This window comes from Colobus angolensis, unplaced genomic scaffold, assembly GCF_000951035.1.
Source record: "Colobus angolensis palliatus isolate OR3802 unplaced genomic scaffold, Cang.pa_1.0 Scaffold52, whole genome shotgun sequence".
In the NCBI taxonomy this organism is placed as follows: Eukaryota; Metazoa; Chordata; class Mammalia; order Primates; family Cercopithecidae; genus Colobus; species Colobus angolensis.
Window position 1 is genome coordinate 1,216,433 of NW_012118710.1, and position 6,004 is coordinate 1,222,436.

Genomic DNA, 6,004 nt, shown 5'->3' on the forward strand with positions numbered 1-6,004 from the left:
GTATTTTCAGTAGAGACGGGGTTTCACCATGTTGGCCAGGCTGGTCTCGAACTCCTGACCTCGAGTGATCTGCCCGCCTCGGTCTCCCAAAGTGTTGGGATTACAAGCGTGAGCCACTGTGCCTGGCTGCTAATTTGTTTTTTGTCTCACTGTGTTGCCTAGGTTGGTCTCAAACTCCTGGCCTCACCGATCCTCCTACCTTGGCCTCCCAAGGTGCTGGGATTCCAGGTGTGAGCCACTGTGCCTGGCCTGTTCCCAGAAATGTTTTTAAATTTGGCCAACTGTGTACCCCAAAATAATATGGTAATATAAGCTGTGTGTGTGTGTAGTCATGGCATCAATTAGCATAACTCAGGAAATGCGCTCATAAAACAAGTTGATTTTTTCTCTACATTTATTTGTTGGGGATAGTTCTTCCCCTGCCACTGGACAAAAACTGATTACTCTTATCACTCTGCTTAAAAAAAAAAAAAAAAAAAGAGTTCCATGATCTCCTTAAGTACCATTCAGTAATTAAAATATATAATTAAAACTTCCTCCCTCCCTCCTGGGAAACGGTGCCACACTGTGGGCTTAGCATGAGTCTCCATCGGCCACTTGGGCTGCCAGCAGTAGCAGTGGCCAGGTCAGCCATGATGGAGGCCCATTTTGTGGAGCCCTTTGCACACTTCATCCTTGCCGTGTCCACCTTTTCACATGGTCCCACTGAGCCAGCACCAGGAAGGCTGGGAAAGAGGTTGACTGATATCAGAGGACTTTACACTTCCTTTCCTGCAGTGAGAACCTCCCTGCAGGGATGCTGTGCGGTGGGCATACGCAACATATGAATTTCTTCACCTTCTATGCCCACTCCTAGAATGCATCCACATACAGTTTCTCTCCTCTTCCTCACCAGCCTCCAGTTGTATCTTTCCAGATCCCTAAGCAGCTGTCTAAATAGTTAGCCACTCCTGTGACGCAGTGTCCCACGCTCAGGTCCCCTGCTGATGCCTCCCTTGCCTGAACCCTACCAGAAGTGACAGGGCAAGGAAGCCAGGTTGATGCAGCCTGCTCAGATTAGTCTTCTAGAACATAAGGAGCACAGGGAAGGAAAAAAGGTATGAGAGACAAAAGGATCCAGGACACCATGCATGCTGAGGTCTGTGTGCAGGTGTCTCTTCTGTTCCATCATCCGTGAGCCTATTCTTGCACCAATGAGACACATCTCAGCTACTACAACTTCATGTCTTGCTAGACACAGGGCATATCTCTTCACCTTTTCTAAAACCAGCATGTCAAGTTCCATTGAAAACCTTGTTGGGACCTGGATTGCCAGGCAAATATTTTTCTCAATTTTTACTAAGCTTGTCTGTTTGCTTTTTTTTTTTTTAGAGACAGAGTCTCACTCTGTCACCCAGGCTGGAGTGCAGTGGCATGATCTCGGCTTACTGCAACCTCCGCCTTCCCAGGTTCAAGCGATTCTCCTGCCTCAGCCTCTTGAGTAACTGGGATTACAGGCACCCACTACCACACCCAGCTAATTTTTTTTTTTTTTTTGTATTTTTAGTACAGACAGGGTTTCACCATGTCGGCCAGGCTGGTCTCAAACTCCTGACCCCATGATCCACCTGCCTCAGCCTCCCAAAGTGCTGGGATTACAGGCATGAGCCACCGCGCCCGGCCAAGGTTATCTGTTAAATGAAATGATCAGATCGAATTTTACCCTCTGAGCCTAAATGCTGGCTTCGGTCTCAGAGGCATTTTTACTTGCTGTCTTAACTGCTGCATGGAGTTAATATACAGCTGTGTATTACTCTGGCAGCACATGTTTCCTTAATGGAAAACTTGTGGTCACTTCAAAATCTACACAGTACTTGGGAACAGAAAACAACTATTCCCTTTCTATTCCTTGGGAATAGAAAACAACTTGTCACAAGCAAATTTCCTCAGGGAGCCCCTATCAGGGATCTGATAATTTTATATTTATAGCTCTTGCTGGCAGGGGCTAGTGAAGTTTCTGTATTCAAGATGGCTGCTGTGGGGTTTCTGGTTACTTAAAAGGTGATTTTTCCTATCCTGAAATAGTCCCTCCATGTCATTAAACATTAAGTGAAGATCTTTTCTGCAATATTAAAAATCCCCCAAAACATGCTGTTTGGCCTTTCCTTATTGTGTGGGTGTGTGTGTTGTTGTTGTTTTTGTTGTTTTTGAGACAGGATCTCATTCTGTCATGCAGGCTGGAGTGCAGTGGCATGATCTCAGCTCACTGCAGCCTTGACCTCTCAGGCTCAAGCGATCCTCCCACCTCAGCCCCGCAAGTAGCTGGGACCACAGGCGTGGGCGACCATGCCCGGCTAATTTTTGTGTTTTTTGTAGAGACAAGGTTTTGCTGTTGCCTAAGCTGGTCTCAACTTCTGGGCTCAAGTAATCCGCCCACCTTGGCCCCTCAGAGTGCTGGGATGATAGGCGTGAGCCCAGCCCCTACGTTTTTGTTTTTGTTTTTGTTTTGAGATGGAGTCTTGCTCTGTTGCCCAGGCTGGAGTGCAGTGGCACGATCTTGGCTCACTGCAGCCTCTGCCTCCCAGGTTCAAGCGATTCTCCTGCCTCAGCCTCCTGGGTAGCTGGGATTACAGGTGCTTGCCACCACGCCTGGCTAATTTTTGTATTTTCAGTAGAGATGGGGTTTCACCATGTTGACCAGGCTGGCCTCAAACTCCTGACCTCAAGTGATCCACCCACTTCGGCCTCCCAAAGTGTTGGGATTACAGGCGTGAGCCACCGTGCCTGGCCTGGCCCCTAATTGTTAACTGAAGCACTCCTCATTTTAAAATTAGAAACGAGAATCACAGATGTTGGTTTTCAAGCACATAATCCTTCAAACATCTAAGAAAATAGAAACTGGACTAAGTAAAACATTTGTAGATTTTATGAGATAAACAAAGATATGCAAGTTGTGCACGTGAATCCTTTTGTTGGGAGGAAAAAATCACGTCTGTGTTTCTCGGCCCTTGCACATCCCAGAATCTGGGCTTCTAGTTATGTTGTTTGACACTCAGCTGCTCCGTGAAGAGTAATTACCAAAACATTTTGAATACAAATTATTATCATTTCCTGGCAGTAAACAGGTCTGTTAAAACATGAAGCGAGAGAATATATACATGAACAGAAACAGAAAGATCAAGAACAACAGATACAGCAGCTTATAGGTGGATTTTTAGGTCTCTTTCTGCTTTTTTTTTTAAAGGAACTCTTTCCAGGTGAAACAAAGAATTTCTTCAAAGATAGCTTATGAATCTGAAGATTAAAGATTTCACTAGCAAAGTAAAATGTGACAGCACAAAGTTAGATCTAAGTTACTAGGTCAATAAATCCTTTTATTGCTCAGATACTATTTTTTTAAAAAACCCACAATATCCTACTAGCATAAACTTGTTTTCACTTGACAATAACCCTTAACCAAAGATCTTTGGTAGTACCTAACTTGTAAAAACTATTTTGTTTTTTCAACAAAACAAATAGTTTTTTCAAAATGGAGGCTTAAAAGTGTAAAGAGTAGGCGTTAAGTTCCCACGGGGCTTCCTGGTTGCAGGCAGAATTTCACAGAACTTCGTATCTGCAGCATTTGAGGTACATATATGGGAAGAACTTAGGATATAATTCAGAAGAGCCAAGATCTTTCTTTTGGTTCTGTAATTCTGTGCCTACTCATTTTGGAGCAAAATACATGTATTGCTGTACCCCTAACAACCCTAGCATGTAGGTGGTCCACAATCCGCATTTTAGCATTCCCAACAATCCACAGCAATGGGATGTTATTCAGATGTTTGCCGTTCTCTACACATTTCCAAGTTTTGAGTACAGTACTGGAGAGTACCATCATAAAGCCATTTATTCCAGCTCTTGGGAGTGGGGTAGAATAAAATCGTTCACACTGACACCCTTGCACATTAAAGCTGGTCACTGTGTAATAGTTATAGTCATCGATGTTTATCCTTCCAGCAAGCACACATGAGGACGGGGATCACTTTGGCCTGTTTCAGTTGGTGTTTGCACTACATAGTAGTTTCTGGTGATGTTACACTACAAGCCTGCTTGATTCATTTTATCTAATGAGTGAGAAACACCTTTTTTCATATTGTTCTTGTAACTTTGATTTTATGTAGAGAAATTCAGTAGCAAGAACTCAAATGAGTACCAAGTATGGTTTGTGATTTATTAGGTCCTTAGAGAATTTTGAAAAGTGGAAATTATCTGAAAATAAACTTTTATCAGAAGACTAAGTTAAAAGAATTAAGGAGAAATAGACTTCTAAGTTTTCCAGTTTCAATCATAGCTAGATTTAACGTTACACAGAGAATAATACAGGACAAAGTATGAGCAGAAGACTTATTATTTACACTATCCAACTCAGAGGTTTCGATGCAATTCCTTTCCTTTCCCTGGGAATTCCTAATCTAGAATTAAAGGGCATTGGGATCCTCAAGGGTACTTATCTCCAGGCAAAAGTCCACTCTATTGGAGGTTAAACCACAGATACCTCCTCCTAGTTTTAGAAGACTTTACCAAGGGAGCACACAAATCACTGCCTATCAAAAGCCAAACACTGCACTAATCCAGGTGTAGCACCGTAATTCTATTCTGATGTTAATGACCTGATGGGTCAACTTACCTCTTATTCATTTATTCATTTTACAAATATGTGAGAGCTAAGTATCTATAGCACTGTGTATGAGGATGCATGGAGTGTGGGGTGGACGCAAGGGTAAGTAGGAAACCACCTCTGCCCTCATGGAATGTACAGTCTCCTTTGTTGGGAGGGGGAAGGAAGCTGGGGAAGGGGAGAGGAGGTAAGTACATAAATCACTTATGGCACTAATACTCTGATTTCCTTTGACATTAAAACAAATAACAAAAAACAAAGCATGTTACTCCTGGGAAACTGTAGCTTTAACTTATGCTAGGGGCCAGGGCTAAGTGGAATACGGAAGACATTTAATTGAGGTGTTATGACCTCTTTTTTGACTCCTGGCTATGAGTTTCGCTGGATAAGGAGAGACACTGAACATTTTAAAATAGGAAAATAAGCTTACAAAAGAAACTTGGAATATGGACTGTAACTTCTAAGTTGTTAATTTTCTACAAATCTACCTTATTTAAAAGAAAAGGAGTCTGGGCTGGGCGCGGTGGCTCACACCTGTAATCCCAGCACTTTGGGAGGCTTAGGCCAGCGGATCACCTGAGGTCAGGAGTTCTAGACCATCCTGGTCAATATGGCGAAACCCTGTCTCTACTAAAAATTGCACCACTGCACTCCAACATGGATGATAAGAGCGAAACTCCGTCTCAAAAACAAAAACAAAACCAAAAAACGGAGTCTGTATTTGGATTGTTTGTAACACAATGCTTGAGGGGATGAGTAGCCCATTTGACGTAATGTAACCATTACGCATTGCATGCCTGTATCAAAACATCTCATGTACACCATGAATATAGACACCTATGTACCCAGAGAAATAAAAATATTAAAAAAAACCCACACTGAGTCATCAGGTGATCCAAGATAGTAACAATAACTGTGATGCCTTTTTCCTAATGAAACATGTCAATGTCTTATTTCTTTAAACACGTTTTTTAGGCCAGGCATGGTGGCTCAGACCTGTAATTCCAGCACTTTGGGAGGCCGAGGCGGGCAGACCACCTGAGATCAGGAGTTTGAGACCAGCCTGGCCAACATGGTGAAACCCATCTCTACTAAAAATAAATTAGCTGGGCATGGTGGTGGGCACCTGTAATCCAGCTACTCGGGAGGCTGAGGCAGGAGAATCACTTGAATCCGGGAGGTGGAGTTTGCAGTGAGCCGAGATAGTGCCATTGCACTCCAGCCTGGGCAAAAAGCAAAAGTCCATCTTAAAAAAATAAGTACATTTGTTAATTATCATGGACTATTCCTTGATTTTTTTTTTTTTTGACCTCTGAGCTTTTTATTGGCCTCTTGCTCCCCAAAGGGTACCCTGCTTCTGCTGGC